The sequence below is a fragment of the Orcinus orca genome, chromosome 2, assembly GCF_937001465.1.
Source record: "Orcinus orca chromosome 2, mOrcOrc1.1, whole genome shotgun sequence".
NCBI lineage: Eukaryota > Metazoa > Chordata > Mammalia > Artiodactyla > Delphinidae > Orcinus > Orcinus orca.
The window spans coordinates 177848842-177869405 of NC_064560.1; the positions used below are offsets into that span (position 1 = coordinate 177848842).

General features: G+C 42.6%; 1 protein-coding gene and 1 long non-coding RNA gene across 9 annotated transcripts in view; both read left to right on the forward strand.

Annotated features, from left to right (window-relative positions):
- Positions 1 to 10857, forward strand: part of LOC125963381 (uncharacterized) — a 37907-nt gene extending 27050 nt beyond the window's left edge. The window contains exons 2-3 of the long non-coding RNA XR_007475265.1: positions 9210 to 9379; positions 10822 to 10857. This is a non-coding gene — a long non-coding RNA (uncharacterized LOC125963381). The remainder of the gene's footprint in view (positions 1 to 9209; positions 9380 to 10821) is intronic.
- Positions 1 to 20564, forward strand: part of NRXN3 (neurexin 3) — a 1701263-nt gene that overhangs the window by 882238 nt on the left and 798461 nt on the right. The gene's annotated exons all lie outside the window — the stretch shown is intronic.

A 20564-nucleotide genomic window follows, 5' to 3' on the forward strand; every position in this document is an offset into this window, starting at 1 on the left:
CGGACTCTCCATTCTGAGGAGAGGCCTCAGCATGACGGCAAACCTTGCAACCATCTCTAGAATATTGAGGTTCCTCTATCTTAGAGCTTGTCCTTAGGTAAATCACGCCTGTATTGACCTGCCTCTTCCTCAGTTTCAACTGACTGCAAGTGACGTACTTACTGAGAAAAATCCATTTGCTTGAGCCTAATTTTAGGTAATTTCCCTTTATCTATGTTAGCGGAACCCATAGCTGTTTTTTATGGGCCTCATTCCTCCACAGGTTTCCAACTCAGGACTAAATCAAAACAGTTCCCATTCAGTATATTTTTATTGATTTCTTTCTTTATCTCCAGTTTTTCTTCATATGAGGATATTGAGAATCAGAGAGATTGAGAGATTTGTCCAAGGTCAAACAGCCTGTAAGGGACAAGACAGTTTTTGGACCCAATTGTGTCTGAGTACAAAACACATCTTCTGCACCACACCGTTGCTGCAGGCAGGAGGTGAGCATTGTCTGTCCTGCCCCCTCCAAGCTCGAGTCTTGGCACGTTCACTCCGAGTTCTCCAGGCACTCTGACCTGCTTCAGTAGTCCAGGACTCACCCGGGTCCCTGCCTGTAGTGCCTTTTCCATGATCTTCTCATAGCCTTTTATTCTCCTTCTTCAGCCACAGATCATATGTCACTCCCTAGGGATGTCTGGTTCATCTCAAGTGGGCTTCCCCGGTTACCCTCTGTCTGTTACCCTGATGATTTCGTTTACGGCAGTGATCACATTTCATAATATTTTTGCCTGTCTCACCTCCCCTCCCCATGTAAACTCCATGAGGCAAGAACCCTGCCTAACTTGTTTATCCTTTACTGTCAGGTCCCACACAGAGTAAGCCCCAATAACTGTTTCATAAACAAGCGAATGCCTCGGTGAGTAAATGTTCCTGGAGAGACAGAAATATAAGCAAACAATTATAATCCCAGGAGAAGTTTGTTAAATATTCTAATGAAAATGTCAGCAAAATGCTGTGGCGATAGAGATAAAGATGGGTGAGGAAGGAAGAATGAATAGTAGGGGGATATTAGGATGTTCTTGGAGGAGCATATGACCTGAGTCTGGTGGACGGGTGGGGTTTCAGTATACAAAGATTACAAAGCGTGGGAGAAGCCTTCCTGGAGCAGCATTAACAAGCACACACAGATAGAACTGTGTGGGGTAAACATGGATGTATAATAACAACGTAAGAATCGTGACTTTTCCTCTGAACGGCTGTTGATTTTGGACCATGTGTTTAATAAACATTTTTTGAGAGCCTTCTAAATTTCAGGCACATGACCGTCACCTCTTCTCTTTGAATCTCAGTTTCGTTGCTTGCTGAGTAGGGATCGTAATCTATGGTTCAGAATTTTTAATGAAACAGTGTATGTCAAAGAATCTGGTTTTTAGCAGGTACTTTCATCCATGGAGATTGTAACTGAGTTTAGGTGACCTGCTACATTTAGAAAACTGTTATTTAAAGTCAAGGAGCAGATCTATTATAATGCCATAATTGGAATGGATAATCACATTTGCAGAAAAGGGACTATACTGTGAGTAAATGTAGTTTATTCATAGAAGGCTGGACCTGGGGTTTGGGGAGATAGGTTCTAATCTCAGTATAACCTTGGGTTCTGGGGGACTCTAAAAGATCAATTCATAGTGTCTCCATATCCTTGTCCTTAAACTTATTGTTATTATAAAAACACCTGAATGTGAACGTAACCTCTTCTTGAGGGTTTCAATAAGGAAAGCGAAGCTCATTTCTCTCTAGAACATTAAGCTTACACAGGAAGGTGCTTTTTGAAGTATTATAATGAAAGTGATGTGGAAAGAGGAGCAGCCTCTTAATCATTTTCACAGTGCAGAGGTGCTACCGCAGGTCATAATTTTATACAAAGGTGTATATAAATTAAATAATGATTCTGGGGTTGGCCAGATCTCCTGGTGTTCTAAGGCTTGTCATGGTGAATTGTGGTGTCCCTTAGCAAGTGCATACTTAAAAAGAATGGGAGACTGGTAAGGTTAGAAGAATAGGGAGTAACTAGGAACATGTTAAAGATAGCCTAGAGGTGAAAATGAAAGTGAGAACAGAAGAAAAACAAAGTGGTGAAACAGATCGGCAAAGTGAGAGGAAACCAAAGCGGAGGGAAATCTTTGCAAAAGGGAGGAGAGCCTTCTCATTTTTCTAACAAAACATTCCACTCCTCTTCACTGTGTGGCTGCCTCTTTGAAAAGTGAGAAGTTGTGTTGGGGGCCAGTCTTCTTTACAAGCAGACAACTCGCTGAATATCATTCCATTGGATCCCTATTTTCTGTAAGAATACCTGCAAAATTGTAAGGCTTGGCTGATTGATAACTCTTTTTCAGTAAGCAATAAACGGTATAAGCAAACTTGAGCCTGATTTTTGAGGAGGTCATCTTACAAGGGGAAAAAGTCAGTAAAATTCCAGAATCTTTTCCCATCCACAGTCACTCTCATTGGATGAATACTTAACACGTGGTTTTCCTATTATCCCTATTTTTGAGATGAGAAAACTGAGGCTAAGATTAGCTAAATAATTTACCTAGGGTCAAATAGGCCCTGAGTGGTAGAACAAGATTTTTTTTGACTTTTTTTTTTTTTTTTTTTGCGGTATGCGGGCCTCTCACTGTCGTGGCCTCTCCCTTTGCGGAGCACAGGCTCCGGACGCGCAGGCTCAGCGGCCATGGCTCATGGGCCCAGCCGCTCCGCAGCATGTGGGATCTTCCCGGACTGGGGGGCACGAACCCGTGTCCCTTGCATCGGCAGGCGGACTCTCAACCACTGCGCCACCAGGGAAGCCCAGTAGAACCAGATTTAAATTTCGTTCTCTCTGACTCCAAAGTTCATAATGTATTTTCTAATTTAAAAAATAAAAATTAGTGTGTATACATAATAAGTAGGATGGGATTATGTTTTATTAAAGGCTAATTTTGAAATATAAGATTATCTTTGGAGAAAGTATCCTTTTCTTTCTTTCTGTCCTTAATGTTGTTTGAAAATTAGAATAGGAAAGATAAGGCAAGTGTGCCTTTGTGCTGAGAGTAGCTAAAACTGCTCACTTGAACAATAAAGTTCTGCCATCTGGGCTATTGCACGTTCTCCTAAATTGCTATTGTCTGTCCTGCTGTCTTGGAAAGGGAGCAACTAGTGCTGGGGAAAGGATTCAAAATGAAGCTAAGGGATTTTTGTGTGGTTCTTTTTGTTTGTTTGTTTGAGGTTTTTCTGGTGAGATTTTGTTTAATTACCACTGTGGTAGAATGGCTGGCCAAAGTCAGAAATCTGTTATTTCCACTCAGTGAGCAGCGCAATAAAGCTTCAGAACGTACGGCACAAACAAATGCCGTTTCGTTTTTTTCTACCTCTTAAAAAAAGTTCATCAAGAATTTATTTTTTAGAATAATCCTGTGTTAAATCAGGCAACCAGACAGTGCAAAAGGAATTAATCCTATGTTAAATCAGGCAACCAGACAATGAAAAAGGAATTAAAGAAAATGAAATGGTGGAATTATCATAAAAATATTAAATTCTGTCAAAAGTCCTACCAAATGAATTGGTTAATAAGCATCTAAAACTTATTGCCCTCAGGGTTCTCTTTTCAGTGGCATCTTTATGGTTCATCAGTTTGCTTCCCTCAACACCACTTACCTAGAATCCTTGACAAATACCCATTTTAGATACTGGGAGTGGCCCATAGACTTGAGAGCAAAGCAAGGCTGTGTCATGAGCCGGGAAGTCGGGAAGGGTTGGGTTAATACGGATTAGGAACAAAGATTTTAGTAGGTGACTATTTGCTTGAGTGAACGAAGCCAGTTTGCACTATGACCCTCCATCGTATTAGGCCTGGCAAGGATTCCTGCTAGAAAAACAATCTGCAGGATTTGAAGTGACACACTCGTCCAGTTTTCCCAAATCCTTTATTTCTGAGAAGTACCAGGTCCTAGAGATATGGCAGTAGACTTGATGAAGTTCATTTGGTCCTGGCATCTTGGGACCTGTGGTGTGGGACAACCCTGCTGTGTTGGTCATGGACAGGCTGATCTTGTGTGAGGCTGCAGCAGGCTGTGTATGGCCTCTGTCCCACACAGGCAGCAAAGCACGGTGTGGTTCTTTGTGAATGTGTGCTGGCTGCCTAACCTGCTGATTCCAGTTCTGTAAAGCGTGCTGAAAAGGTCTTTTTTGTCTCTGATAGCATGACAGTGTGAGGTTGAGAGACATTCGTTTTCACTGAGAAAAATTTAAAGCTACCACGTGAGGGATCTTTTCTGATTATAGCATGGCTGTAGGATTCCTCAGTCTTGGCACTATTGACATTTTGGACTGGATAATTCTTTGTTGCGGAGCTCTCCTATGCCTTGTACGATGTTTGGCATCATCTCTGGACTCTACCCACTAGAAGCCAGGAGCACCCTCCTCCAGTGTGACAACAAAAAATATCTCAGACATTACCAAATGTCCCCTGGGGGGCAAAATTGCTCCTGCATGAAAACCACTGCCTTAGATTTTGTGCCCTTTGAAGTAAGACCACCGATTTTATTTCTTCCTCCTAATTATGCTCAACACTGCGAGGCCTTCTTTTAAGACTTGCAACATAAATCTCTGGTTCTTTTTGAGGAAACATACTGCATTTTAATCTTTAGTGGTTGACTGTCCCCACATGTGAAATAGGAAGTTGATGCAGGCAGTAGTTATATTCACATATTTTTGAGCCAGAATCCCCTCAGTTTGAGTTAATGATTTGCTATCAAGTAGCTATGTGACCTTGGCCAAGAGACTTCACAGTTCTGTCTCCCTTTCTGTATCTGTGAGATGAGGACAATGACAGTTCTACCTTTTTCATCCTGTCGTGGTCATGATTAGATGAGACAGCGTGGTGAAAACTTGTAACACAGTGCCTGGCACAAGGTGAGTGCTTGATGTTTCCTGTAATTATTACTATCACTGACAGAATTTTGGAAAAATTAGTCATCTTGTTATTATTGCCAGTGTTTATGTTTTTCTTTACAAGATACTTTCCACATTTTTTAATCTCAGAAAATAGACTTACACATATGTGCACACATTACAGTCTGATTAGCTACACACTATCTTTGGACAAATCCTGGACATTCTGATCAGCTCTTCTGTTTTTTTCTGCTTTTGCTCTCACTGTTCCCAGCTTTTCCTCCCATTCTTTCCTTCTGGAGCCGCCATTAGACAAAGAACAAATCATCTCCTTGATTTGCAGCCCTTGCACCAATGAGAAAACTCCTATAGTGATTTTTGATTTTATGCTTCATTGGTTAGGCCTCCTCATAAACACCATGGCATCTTAAAAAGAAGCAAAACCCAAAAAACAGCAGCTTTCTTTTGGCCAGAACTTTATCAAATCTGTGTCTGTAATGGCGGAGAAATGTAGGAAATGAGAAAATCCTTTTTTCTTTTTTTTTTTTTTGCTGCAGAAGCAAAGTGACCTTGAGGGAGCACTGGCCCTGTGTTAGCTTTTCATGGCATCGACCACACCCCTCTTCCTTTACCTCCTCCTGTTCCCCTTCCAGCCGCACAACAACCCTCAATCACTCTGCCCTCCTGCTCCAAATTTATGACCAAGAAGAGGCCATAAACAGAGAAGGCCAGTCCTAATCCCAGGCACTGCACCTTCCTGTTTGGGAGAAGAACGACAGCTTGATGGGACCGTAAAGAATAAGCCGGCATCGCACTTGCTCCATGAATCACGCTCTCAGAGAGAGAAACTAGCAGGGGAGCTGCAGTGAGTGCAGGTGGCTCAGAGCCCTGAGGCAGGGCTTCCTTGAGCCACCTGGAGCAAAGGGTCCCCAAGGATGCCCTCTCCATGACGTGGCCTGACACTTCCAAGTAATCTCACAACTAAGAGAACTCACCAACTCATAGATCATAGAAGCTTTTGAAGGGATCCCTATGAAATGGTAGAGGCCACTGCAGCTCGCTGATGCTCAGAGACTGACGAAAGTATCACCTGGAATAACACTCGTACAGGAAGCATTTGGGGAATAAGCACACACCTTTCACAGATCCCTTCTTCCTCCTCTAGCTGCCTCTTAGCGTGTATGTGTGGGAATCACCAGGGTGATCTTGTTCAGTTTCTGATTCAGTTGGTCTGGGTGGGGCCTGAGAATCTGAATTTTTACAAGCCACCAGGTGAGGCTGGCGTGGCTCATCTCTCAACCGCATTTTGCGTGGTGAGATCCTAGAGTGTTTCAGAGCTCTCTTTTCCCCAACTCAGAATCATTTCTTTTGGAGTGGCACTTGCTCGCTTTTAGGGGGAAACAGTGGTAATCTCCCCGGTTGGTTTGGGTAAAACAAACTTCCTCTATGTTTATGAAATATCAGAGACTCGGAGAACTATAGGCATATAGTTTTTTTTTTTGTTTTTTTTTTTTGCAGTACGCAGGCCTCTCACTGTGTGGCCTCTCCCGTTGCGGAGCGCAGGCTCCGGATGCGCAGGCTCAGCGGCCATGGCTCACGGGCCCAGCCGCTCCGCGGCATGTGGGATCTTCCCGGACCGGGGCACGAACCCGTGTCCCCCGCATTGGCAGGCGGACTCTCAACCACTGCGCCACCAGGGAAGCCCCATGGCATGTAGTTACTATTGAGCGTAGTCTCCTTCCCCTAATATGATTAAAAAAAAAAATCTCCTGGTAAATGGCCTTCCAGGTTCTTCTCAGATCACTGGTGCAACTGAGCGGTCTCAAGCCAGCACTGCAGAGAACAGCTGGTTCTTTTGTTGTTCAGCTCCAAGTGTAACAATGCTGGTGTTTGTCAGAATCTGCTTCCACCCATCGATCTAGGTTTAGGTAACAGAGCAACACACAACTTATGTTGCACCTTTCTACAGTTTCCAGAAACTTTCCTTTCCTTTCCAGCTCTGACAGTAGTAACTGTAGTCTATGCTTTGAGTTCAGGAGACACAATTGGGGTCTATCATGGTCCCTGCAAAAGGGCAGTGAGTGGAAGAAGCAAGAGGCAGGGAAGGTCTAATAATTTGTCCATGTGCCTGAGGCCTGGATGGGGTCATTTTCTTCTATGAGTAAGACCTATAAGCTGACACTAGCAAAGAGTATGCTTGTGGCTAAAGGACTGAATCTTAAGACATGCTCCAAGACAGGAACACTCCCCTGATCTGTTTGCCTAAATGAAACATGCTGTAGACCTAGCTCAACTTCACTTTCTCATCAAACCCTTCCCTGCATGCTTCTTCCAATGATATGTGACTTGAATCTGTGGAGACACAGGGTCTTGTAGTGGAACAAGCATGGGGTTTGAGTCTGATAACCTGGACTTAACTCTCAGACCCACCATTGATTATGCAGCCTGGCTCTAGCTGCTTAAGTCTCTGAGCATAAATTTCCTCCTCTGTAAAAACCTGATAATAGGGACTTAAGGGGATATTTTTAAAGATTATATGAGATGAAACAGAAAGGCCTAATATGATATCTGGCACAATAGTCACTCAATAAACTTTAATTCCATTCTACTGTGAAGCAGGTTGTTTATATGAAATTTGACAGAATTAAGCAGTCTATGGTAGACTACTTCTGGGGGCTCTGGAGTCCACCTGTCTGAGTTTGAAAGCCGGCTGAACTACTTCTTTACTGTGTGGCCACTGATATATTTACTTTAGTTTATCTAGGCCTCATTTTCCTGGATTTTGAAGATTAATTAAGTTACTACATGTGAAACACTTAGAAGAGTTTCTGGCACATGGGAAGTGTTCCTGATATTATGATATAGATTTTATGTATTTCTTCTAGTTGTACTTGGAGAGTGGCGAGCAAAACCAAGCAGCAACTGTCCCCTCTGCCCCACCACCACCAACAAACAAAACAAAACAAACAACAACAACAAACACCCACCACCAACAACAACCACCTACTTTTAGTTTTGGTACAATAATCTAAATGTTATTCTCCTGGACCACTTTGGAGCAATTCAGACCTGGCAGGAGTTAAATGTTTTGAGTTATAGCCTTGAGAAAAAGTTAATTTGTTATGGATCGTAAACCTAAATGCATAGCTAAAATTGTAAAGCTTCTAGAAGAAAATATAGGAAAATATCTTTGCGACCTTGTGGTAGACAACAATTTCTTGGAGAGACTACAAAAGCACTAACTAGTAGATTGGTGTTGATCAAAATTAAAATTTTCTGCTCTTCAAAAAATATCCTTAAGAAAATTAAAGGGTGAGCTATAGACTGGGAGATAATATTTTTCAAGATGTACATATGAAAACAACCTGTCTTCAGAATATATAAAGATCCTCTACAAGTCACTAATAAAGAGACAGTGAAAATTGGGCAAAAGAATTGGATAGACATATCATAAAAGAAGGGACACAAATGGCCAATAGGCCTATGAAAAGATGCTCCACATCTTTAGTAATCAGGGGAATTAAAATCACAATGAGGTATCCTTTCATACTCATGAAAATGATTAAAATTAAAAAGACTGACAACACCAGATATTGGTGAGCATGAGAGTACAGGAATTCTCATACAGAGCAGATAGGGAGGAAGAATGGCATGGCCACTTTGGAAAGCTGTTTGACAGTTTCTAATACAACTAAGTATAGTCTGTGTAAATTAAGACCCAGCAAATTTCTTTATCCAAAAGAGATGAAGATACATATTCACAAAAATACTTATGTAAAAAACATTCATGGTAGCTTTATGATAGCTTCACACTGGAAACGGGACAGGTGTCCACCAGCAAGAGAGTGGGTAAACAAAATATGTTATTTTCATATGATGGAATACTAATAATCAATAAAATAGAACGAACTACAGATAAATGCAAGATATATGTCTCAAAATAGTATATTGTATGGGAGAAAAAACACCAAAGGATACATATTATATAATTCCATTTATGGAATTATAAAAATTCCATAAATTTTATAGAATTAAAATTTATGGAATTATAAAAATTGGTTTTGCCTGTTCAAGAACAGACAAAACCAATCTGCATTAGAAATCATAACATTGAGCAACCATGAGGGGTGGGGATTGAAAAGAAGGGGCATGAGAGAGCTTTCTGGGTTGGTAGAAATGTTCTATATCCTGATGAGAGTGTTGGTTTCATGGATATATTGATTTGTTAAAACTCACCCAATTGTATACTTAAAATCATTCTGAGCCCAGATTATTATATTCTTTTCCTCCGTCAGAATTTCTTCTCTGCAGCTGACCATCATCTAGAAAACAGAGAAACAGTGATACCGACCAGGGGTCTTGGCCTTCCCCAATCAATAGAAATTGCCTAGAGGCCAGACAAGAAATTCAGGCAAGGCCTTCCTGGGGCCCCTGCTGCAGCAGCCGGAACGAGAACAAACAGCAGGTTCCCTTCTTGCTTGCTTGCTGAGGTGGGCAAGCTCTTTCCTTATATGGGGTAGGGGTGTATCCAGGGGTCAGGCCGGAGGGGTGGCTTAGGTGTTTTTCTCACCCCTTAGGTGGTGTTGAGTGCAGGGGGCATGCTCAGTACCCTGCTTTTGCTCCGGACACCCTGTTTTTGCTCCCGGCTCTTCAGAAGTGACAGATGGGTTTTTTTGTCTTTTTGTATCATTTTGTCCAGAATTTCCCCCAACTGCACATGCACACAGTTATTTTTAGTCCCATATAGTTTCTCTGTATTTTGTTGCTTGAGCAGAGGTGTGTCCAGGGGCAAGCACTGCAGCACTGCAGCAAAGGGTCCAGGTCCCAGCCTGTCTCAATAGGAATATCATAACAGTAAACAAAAGCCCTTTTAATTAATTATGGGCATCTCTTAAAAGCCTGTACCTTCCCCTCTAGACAAATTATTCCTTTGTGAATCCTCTCCAGGGGGAATCTCTTACAACTGCCCTTCATTTCTGGGCTTCTGAACTTTGGCCTTCCTGTCCCTGTCTCATCCTGGATTATCTCTTGTAGAATAGAATTGATGGCCCTTTCCACTTCAGTTGGACTCTTCATTCAGATTTTTCCATGCACATTACAAACTCCAATTCATTAACATCGTCGTAAAATGGTAATGTCCTGTGAAAAAGAGAGGTCATGGTACCAATTAAAATAATCTTCTAGTCACACTTCAAATCAATGTCAGTGCAAACACTTGAAACAAGAGTTGATGCATCCCCATTCCTCGGCCAGATTGATAGCAGTACAGTGGTTGAAACAGAGATGAAATCCCAGTCCACACTTACAGAATGTGCCATGCTGCACTTGGCACATGGATCTGCTGAGAGCAGGGACAAGGAAAGAGAAGAAATGGACCAGGACTAGACAGGAATCTGATAAGCAGTACATACCATTTGTCTTGAAATAGCCATAAGGACATCTATTAAAAATATTCATGCGTTCATTCATAAAATTTCAGGGCTGGGTTGCAGCTCAATCATTTTATTGTTGACTTAATTGAAACCCAGGCCACATAGGCCCAAGGTCACATAGCTGTTCTCTCCCAGATCTGCTGACTGCCAGCCCTGAGCCATTGCCACTGCAGTCTTCATGTGTTCCAGATCACATAAGAGATTTCCTTATTCCTTGGATTCTCCTATATTTGGAGTTATAGCCGTTAAGAAACGTTTAAATGCATTGTTTCATTTGGACGTGGAGTATTAAATAAATAATACAAACATCCTCTCAAACTGCAAGGAGTCTAATGGAAACTGACAGTTGAGGAGTAAGCACTCCATGCCCAGTACTCTGTGGAATGTTTTACATGCATGAATTCACTTAATTCTCACGATATCCTGCTGTGTTGCTATACTATTGGGGATACTATTGTGACTCCCCATTTTACAGTTACAGATGCTGAAGCATAAGGGGGTTAAAAACCTGCCCCAAATGCAGTTTGCAAGTGAGAGAGCCAGCCTGGAGATGCAGAATGCTGCTTCCAGCAGCCACACCTCTCCAACCTGCTTCCTCTCTGTGGGAGAGGAGGTAGAGAGGTTTATTTCCTCTGGAAAAAGAACTAAAATCTCAGTGAAGTAAACCAATGAGTGATCAGTGAATGTGTATCATCACAGGTGATATTAAATAGACAGTTGTCACTGCGCAAAGTGATTTATTTCACTTGAATTTTCACAGCTTGAGGAGAAAGTGTTATTTTTTGCATCCCCCATTACACGTGAAGAAACCGAGGTGTGCAGCGTTAAAGGAACCTGCCCATGGCCACACAGCTGGGAAGAGTGTGGACCTGGACAGGCTGGCCCCAGGAGCTGCTTCCCCTGGAGGACTGCAGAGATGTCGAAATAAAATGGCATTTGTTCAGTCCAGCTCTAATTGATGAGACACTAAACAGAAAATGCACTAAATAAAATTTCGCTGGAGAAAGATTTACACTTAGCTGTTTTTGAGCTGGAAAGTCTCTGGCTTGATACAGACTACCTTCATTTTTATGGAGCTGGCATCAAACCGATTTTCGAAAGAACTGGCTTTTCTCCAAGTTCTCCCTGGTCAGTGTGACCTGACACATTTTGTGGTTTAAACCAGTAATTCTCAAGAAAGGGCAGCATTGGGAGGGATGGCAGTGCCCTCCCAGAGGAGGTGGCAACATCTGGAAGGCAGGGAGTGGGGGGATGCTTGTTCCAAAAAGAAAGCAGAGCTGGAGGATTGATTCTGAACTTCCTAGGACTTGCTCTTCCATCTCCCCTAGCTAGGATGGGAAAGTTTGCATCAGGCAAGCAGAGTCAGCGTTCACATTGGTATCTTGTGATTGGAGTAAAAAAAAATGTTTCTTTTTCTAAAATTGTTTTGGTTTTGATTTGTGTTGAGTCACTTTTTAAGTTATTTAATTTTTAAAGCTTTGTAAGAGTGTGGAGATTTGCTTTCTGAGGAACACACTTTTTTAAAATTTGAAGAAAACTGGTTTAAACAGAGATAGGAGTAGCTGCTGTATCTCTGTCCGTGGTGTGGACAGGTTGAAAATAAGTCCAAGTGGTGGCTCTAAGGCATTTTGAAGAGCTTGGATTCTCCTCATCCAAAGTGAATTCTGTACATGTATTGGAACTTCAAAATTATGGGAAGTGTGTCTAGGGAATCCAGGCCCTCATTAGGAAGAGGAAATGATTTCTAGGATAAAACTCAGATAAGGCTTGGGCTAAGAAACTCAGAGTTCATGTTGTTACAAAGAACTAAGGCTGAATATTTGGAATACCAGCTTCCCAGAACACCTGAGCCTTGCTAATTCTCATTTACTTACTCCTGACTTTCTCCAGTAGTTACCCCAGACTGGTTTTTGACTTGTAGAGAGGGTCGAGTTGCAGTCTGCACAAGTCTGTGTCCTAATAGGTTGAGACGGAAAACCCTGCCTGAACCTCTGTGTCCCCAGGGTTAGAGATAAGCTGTTTCTCTTTGTAGGGAGCTTTTCCACTGCCAGATGACCCACAGCTTTCCTAGCTTTTAGACACTAAAAGGACTATTCTGCCATAGTTTTGTCTCTTAGACTATTATCTTATGAACAGTTATCCCCAAAGAATGTCACTCCTCCAATCAAGATGCAAAAACCCAGTAGATAAGATAAAATTCACCTCGCCTGCCCATTAGCGATCAGAGGTTGCCTGTTTAGAGCCCACATCTGCAGTGTTTTCTGGGCTTCCTTCCTTGCATCGACTCCCCCACCCCCATGTCATTTCTCGAGTGTGCACGAATGTGCTTACCTAACAGGGATGCCCAGAAGCAATTGGTCTTTGAGTACCAGGTAGTGAAACAAAGAGAGGAGGGTGTGATGAATAGTATTCTTTCAGAAGATGCTAAGGTTCTCTTCTTTCCATGTTTTACTTCTCAAATTTAATTAAATTTATCCATTCATTCAAAACTAGCCATGTTGTCACCATGTGCCTTTTCCTGTGCTGGTGCTGGAGATCTCTGAATGAATGAAACAAAGAAGGATGCTACTCTCATGTGGATTGCATCTAGTCGTGGATATGAAATTGAAGCAGCTAAACTCACTGAGAATGAGAGCTAACCTAACATCTGCTCAGCACTTGATACATGACAGCTGCAGTTTTAAGACTTTCTGTATATTAACTTAAGTCTTCCAATCGGCATATAAGGCATATGCTACTGTGATCTCCTTTTCAAGAAGAGGAGACTGAAGAACCAGGGACTTTAGGGAACTAGACCAAGGCCACAAAGCTAGGGAGTGACAGAGTTGGGATTTGAACCTGAGCTGTCTGGCTCCAGGGTTCATGATTTTAGTCAAGATGCTATAATGCATTGAATAATGGGGGTTATCTCCTTTATATTGGATGGTCAGGAAGTGACTCTCAAAAGAAAGGTCATTAAAGCTGAAACCAAAAATATGAGAAAGTCTTGCAGGTGAAGTGAGTGTTTGTATGTATGGTTTTAACACGAGTATTGTATGTGTTGTATGTGTGTTGTGTGTGTGTATTGTGTCTGGAGTAGAGCAGAAACCTAACAGGCTTCCTAGCAGAGGAAGTAGCATGCGTGATGGTCCTAAGGAAAAGGAGGTTGGGAGTGAGAAGAGAGAGATGGAGGCTTTGGCAATTCAAATAGAAAGGCAGGTTGGGTGAAAGCTTATGGTAGAATTGGGGATACATGTGAGGTTGGGACGGTGTGGGGCAGGGGCAGGGCTGCAGGGTCTTATATGCCAAGTTTGGAATGTAGAGTCATGGAAATATTTTAAACAAAATAAGTTAAATAATTCAACTGAGGGTAAAAGAAAATCACTCTTGCTGTCATGATGCAAGGTCCACGGCTCTTGCAGTGGTCCAGGCAAGAGATGAAGGAGCCGTGGTCTTGGATGAATGGCAAGGCTCTGTGTGTGCTCTGCGGTTACAGAGCTTCCCTGATGGCCATCTCCCACTTCGTTGCACTTAGGGCTTCCATTCCCTACAAGAGGATTTGTGACTTAAGCAGAAACTTTTCACACTAATACTTCCCATTTGGGTGTTCGCCCTCTGTGCAAGGAGCCCTACTTCAGCAGGCTTCCTGGTCAGAATATCCCACTGGAAATGCTGAGAACCAAGACCCTGAGTGAACCCCAGGAGGAGGGATGAACTGAGGATTCTATGAGTGCAGCATGGAAATTTTACTCTGAATACTTGGAAGTAGGGCCAGTGCTACTTAAAAATTTTCTTTTGGACACCCTGAAGTTTTTTATTAATAGTTTTTTCTGCTTAATTGCCTTATCCATGGATGTCTGATAGCAGCAGTTTGGGATAGTAAAAAACAAGAGTAGTCCCTTTTTGAAGGAGTCTCCTATCTGCTGAAGGCTACTGAAGTAGAGGACAAAATATAGTGTTTGCTGGAAATGTAAACAGATGTTATTTTGATTACTTTCTGTGAACTGCAGGGTTCAGTTGAAGTAGATGTTTTATGTAAATACAGTGGTGGCTCGCAAGCTGCCGTGTCTAGCAGTCATCCCCAGATGCACCATGTTGCACTAGTATATGGGATTCCACTATCCCCACCTACCACTGTGACTTCTCGTGGCCCCTTCCATTTCTATTCCTTCAGGACACATAGAGACAGCTTAGGTGTTAACTGCCCCTCTGTTTCCCTTCCACCAAAATAGAACTTTTTGATCCTTTCCCCTTCTTTCTTAATCATAAGACTACTTCTTACAGGATTCCAAGACAGGGAGATCGTGGTGATGCTACACTCCACTGTAATAATGGTGTTATTACTTGAGCACCTACTGTTTGCCAGGATTGGGCCAGTTGCTATTTTCATCATCTTATTTAGTCCTCAGTCCTCAGAGCTTTAAAGGAAGGTGATATTGCTGCTGCTGTACAGATGAAGAAACTGAAGCTAAATCAATCTTGCCTTCGTAGTGATTGAAGCAAGTGATGTAATTTCTTCATTGTACCCTGCAGAGGTCTAACCACATGGGGGGGATTGTGTAAGATCTGAATAACACGTTTTAAGGGAAACACTGGCAAATGAAGAAAGGCCGGGGAAACATCCAAGATGATTTAATTAAATCTATATACATTTCTCACGCACAGTACAACGGCCTGAAAAATCACATGGCTCGTTGGGGGAGCTAGAGCCGTGTTTATGTGTTAATGTTTTTACCGCAACAGGAGAAGAAAAAAGGTGCTGTGGGAATAGACAGAAGGACCATCATACCTAGCCCAGGAAACGAATGGGGTCCTGAATAAATAGATTTTAGGGAGAGAAAGGTAGGCTGGCATTGAGTGCATCCTAGGCTAAGTAAGCAACATGTGTAACAACTCAGAGAAGGCAGACTTGGGGACTGCAGTCATTTAGGGTGGCTGGAGCATAGTGCCCAAGTTAGGGAGTACAGAGACACAAGGCTGCAGAGGCAAGCAGAGAGTGGATCGTGAAGGGTCTGGAAGTGTTAAGGAGTTTGTACCTTATCTAAGGGCTCTGCAGAAGTGAAGCATTTAGAGCAGGGGTGTAGTATGATTTCATTTGACTTTAATATGTAAAATAAGTATGGATTTATGGGGAGAGGTTGGAGGTTTTTGCAGTAATCCGGGTGAGAAATGATGGTGGTTCCAACTTAATGTCATGACAGTGAGAGTAGATAAAAGAGCACAGATATAAAAGATTTTAATCAGACAAGAGACCTGGGAACAAGGGTCCATAGGGATATCTAACAGTTTAAAAAGTATTTAGAGGGCTGTCTTGTGGAAGAAGGAGATTATTTATTCTTTTTATTTACAGATGACATATAAGGATTAATGGGAGAAATATATTTTAACTTCAGTACAATAGGATGGTCCAAAAATTGAAAGCCTAAGTTTACCATCCATCACTGAATGTGTCTAAGCATTTTAATTCGAGACATATTTTTAAATGCTTTGTATGTGCTGTAGATTGGGTAACAATGCACAAGACACTGAGCCCGCCCTTAAGGAGCCTGAGATCCTGAGATAACTAACAGCTAATTAAAGTGAGTGAAATACATATTATTGATATGAACAAAGGACTATGGAAACTCATTCTGTCCAGGGTCGAGAGGAGTTATTAGCTGAGGTGATGAAAACTGGCTGAGGAGTCAAATAGAGGAAAAATTTGTATGGTATCGGGAGGACATCTACATGGAATTGCCCAGGAAACACTTGGAAATATGAATCTAGAGCTTACAAAATAGTCAGGGCTGGGGTAATATTTGTGGAGTTTTCAGTATAAGCAAGAATCATCAAAGCAAAAGTCCTCAGAAGATAGGCAGATATTATAAATAAGTGAAGTGGACAAGGCATAAGACAATAAGGAGTACTGAGGACTGTGGAAAATTGTAAAGCAAATACCTTTTCCAGAAGGCAGTGCTGCTCAGCTCTAATAGAATGTTACCGTGTAGGAAGGTTAGTCTGTGCAGCCAGCTCTTCATACTTTGTAAATGAAAACAAGCACTTGGATATTTGTGTTATGTTTTCGGTTAAATTTTTTTCCACACTGTATATATTTGATCTATTATGTTCCAAAGACTGTCATTGCCTTTTATGGTTTCTTTTTGTTTGTTTGTTTTGCGGTACACGGGCCCCTCACCGCTGTGGCCTCTCCCGTTGTGGAGCACAGGCTCCGGATGCGCAGGCTCAGCGGCCATGGCTCACGGGCCCAGCCACTCCACGGCATGTGGGATCTTCCCGGACCGGGGCACGAACCCGTGTCCCCTGCATCGGCAGGCGGACTCTCAACCACTGCGCCACCAGGGAAGCCCTGCCTTGTATGTTTTAAGGTGATTATTGAAGCTATGAATACAAATTTTTCCAAGTGAGTTGAACACTAGTCTGTATACACTGCTAATCTTTCTCAAGTGGGCAATCAAATCTTACTTGATGTACAGCCTTTCTTTCTTCTATATCTGAGGATTCATGATGCCATGGTCATGCCTGAGGAGGTGATGCAGTATATTATCAAGCAAGATACAAAAGACGAAGAGAGGTAAAAACATGATGTTAACCTAGAGCCCAGTGAAGATTTGGTTGTTTACAAAGAGTAATCAAGTACATAAGGTAGTAACTGTGGCTGTGTTTTCAGACGTCAGAAAACATTGCTTTTCTGTCATAGTGCTTGTGTTTTAATTAATGTGGGTTTAACCCCTACAGATATGCCACTTCATGCCCTAGCACCCATGATGGTACTGAAAACAAAATGTTTTAAGAGTCATTGTAGAGAACAGGGACCAAAGATGGAATCCTAAGTAACATTAGGGACGAGTGAGGAGGATGACCAAAAAAGGTGGGCTTTAGAATGAGCCAAGAGGAGTATCACCAAGACCAAGAGGAGAGAGAGCGGGGGCTTCCCTGGTGGCGCAGTGGTTGAGAGTCCGCCTGCCGTTGCAGGGTATGTGGGTTCGTGCCCCGGTCCGGGAGGATCCCACATGCCGCGGAGCGGCTGGGCCCATGAGCCGTGGCCACTGGACCTGCGCGTCCGGAGCCTGTGGTCTGCAACGGGAGAGGCCACGGCAGTGGGAGGCCCGCGTACCGCAAAAAAAAAAAAAAAAAAAAAAAAGGGGAGAGAGCTTTAAGAAGAAAGATCCTTTTGGCACATTATGCACATGGAAAATGGTGAGGCCATCGGTTCTAAAAGGTAGGGGCTTCTGATGACCTCTAGAGGACACTCTAAGGAGAAGAGCTGTCAAGGTTTCAGGTTGCTGTGTCCTGGGCAGTGAGCAGAAGTCAGTGAATGGAGCAATTGTAGACTGCTCTTCTGGTAAGTTTGGCAGCAAGGGGAAGGAGAGAGGCAATTGTGTTCCAAGGATGAAGCAAGGTTAAAGAAAGGTGGTACTTTTTTTTTTTTTTTTTTAAGGAGTAGAATTGATAATATATTGAGATGAGGAGAGTGATCATTGATGAAGCCACAGGTATGGAATGAGGCATAAAACGGAAAGATCAGAAGTAGAGCAATTGGGAATTGTCTTCCTTTCAGACAGGTAAAAATATGAATCTTTGGAGGTAGCAGAGAGGAAAATTGAGGGAGCTGATGCCTGATGACTCCACATTTTCTCTGAAGTAGAATATGAAGGAAAGGATTTGTAGAGAGGTGTGGGCTGGGGAAAAAAATAGAAACAAGTTTAGAACATCTGCTGTAGGGAATTTAACAGGGGTGAATGAAAGGATTGTTATGGTTCAAACTGAGATTGGAAACCATTAAATAGTAATGATCAGCACAGCTGTGAACATTTCTCCAACAGTATCAGGGAGCCCAGGAACAGGAAGCAAAGAAAGGAGGAATTGGTTTGCTCCAGCATTGGAGAATGACCAGCCAGATTCAGCAGAAGATTAAAGGGCTGATAAGTGCACAGGTAAATAAATGGCCAGTTGAAGACAAGCTTGGGAGGGACATAAAAGGAATCAGGAGAGGACACATTTGATGAGAGAAAAGAGAGAGCCCCTGGGATAACTATTTTTCTTGGATATTGGAATGCGGGACTCTAACACTGGGTGAGACTTGTATCTGAGTGACCTCTGAGGTTCCTTCTAATTCCAAGATTCTTTTATTCTAGACATGAGAAACCACAGCCAGTTCCTATGCTGTTGTCATAATTGTCATAGTACGTACAAAAAAGTCTTAGATATACCAAGGTGTCTCTCTCAGGAATGGCCTCAAGAAAAATAAAGTAGATGATATTTCACACTTGTCCTTCTCTCCTTTTGTAGTATCATCTTTCATTCCTTCATCATATCCCTAGTGGATCAAGCTAAGGAGGGCATTGTTCTCCAATAGGAAGGCTGTCCTTAGGTCCTACTTGAGTCAAAACCTCTAGGTAGATACTTGTTCTGCTTCTGTGTGGATCCGTATCTGGTCTCTAGTTATTTATTTTCATTTCAGTGCAGCTACAAGGGGCTTCACTCTCAAGTCAGCTTTTTGGGCTTTCTGACTCAGGTCGCAAGAGAGCCTTCCTTTTGTTTAATTCTTGTTAATTCTTACAACTTCTACTGGACGGGAGGTGATGTGAGGAGGAGGAATAAAAAGAACGGAGCAATTAGCCTAGTGGACTTGAGATGAACAGAGGGTGAGGTTCAGTGCCAGATGCTTTCCCGTTCTGAATCCCACGTCTTGAGTCGGACAGCTCTTTTGTGTACTTCCCAAATTCCGCACAAGCACCAGTAAACCCAGTTCCCTTCCCTCTGGCCTTGGCTTTCAGGTTTTAGGAGACACAGATCAAATATGTGTTATTTCTTCAGTGAACCCTCAGATTTCACCCTGGGGACCAGCTCCCTTGCTGTTGAGACAGCTAAAAGCACTAAGCAACACGTTTGAAATATGCCCCAGACTCTCTGGAACCAGGGGCTTTGAATGCTTGCCAGGGCTTTAGTGCCTCTTGGTGTACTTCTGAGGTAGGTCAGAGTCCCACACAAGTTCTGTTGGAGGAGAGAATCTTTACTTGGAACTCAAGAGCGAAAATAGCCTTGAAATGAAAGCAAGAGATTCGACATCATGAGCTGTCTGTAGGAACTTTGATTTCATGGCATTTAAGTTTCTTTCTCTAAAGCACAGACCCTGCCCCATGGTACATGCTCATTAAATGTGAGTGGAAACTGCCCACACATCAGGATGCCAGTTTCCCACCTCCATCTCTGTTCCAGTGGTTTATGAATGATAAAGTAACTTCTTTTACTTTGTGCGTGTAGCCAAAAACTTTAGGTTCTTTACAGTGGCAAATGCTGGGGAAATCCTACGACCAAAAGGAGCCCTGATGCTGTGATGGAGATAATTTGGTTTTGAGGATTTGAGAAATCGAATTTTGAATTCTCACTCAACAGCATGTCAATTTTGTGTGGGTAAGTTGCCTAACTTCTCTGTACCTAAGTTTCCTGTAATACTAGGATTATGAGATCTCTCTCTTAGATTTGTAATAGGATGAAATTTCCTCCCTTTTTCCCCTGTAACCTCCTCTTACACCTTCCCCATATCTCTATGAGTGTGTTGTATTATAGCTTCTGCTATAACTCTTCTACTGGGTTATGGGCAGAGTCCCTGGCAGTCCCCTCTTACAGAGGACTGGGAGGAAAGTGTGTGCTCGCTGTGCATCAGTGATTACCCAAGATACTGTGTGACATGCTCTGGCCTTGTTAGTCTGTCTGTACCATTGTCCACCATAGGGTCATAATAATTAGTGATGGACAATCAAACATCTACTCAGTGGTCTGTATGTACAGTTGACTCTCCTTTTTTTAGAAACCAGAAAATTAGAAATGATCTGCAACGGAGAGGAGCTCCCTAATTTACTTATCCAATAAGAACTTATTACGCATCTCCTATGTGCTAAGGCTGGGGCCATGACGGTGTGTAAAGAGAGATGTTGTCTTTGTTCATGTGGGGTGTATATCCTAGAGGGAGCGACACACATTAATCAAATCCCCTCACAAGCAAAAGTGCATTTGCAGCAGTGATGAGGGCCACACAGTGATTGAACTTGGTGCTGCTCAATTCAGAGATGTGATGGAATCTAGAAGGTCAGGAGGCGCTTGTCTGAGGAAGTAGCCGTGGACAGCCATCTTCAGGATGAGCAGAGTTAACCAGGAGAGGGAGAAAAGGGCCTCACAGTCATAGAGAAGAGTGTGGGAAGCACCCATAGCATGAGGGGATGTGATGAGGATGTGAGA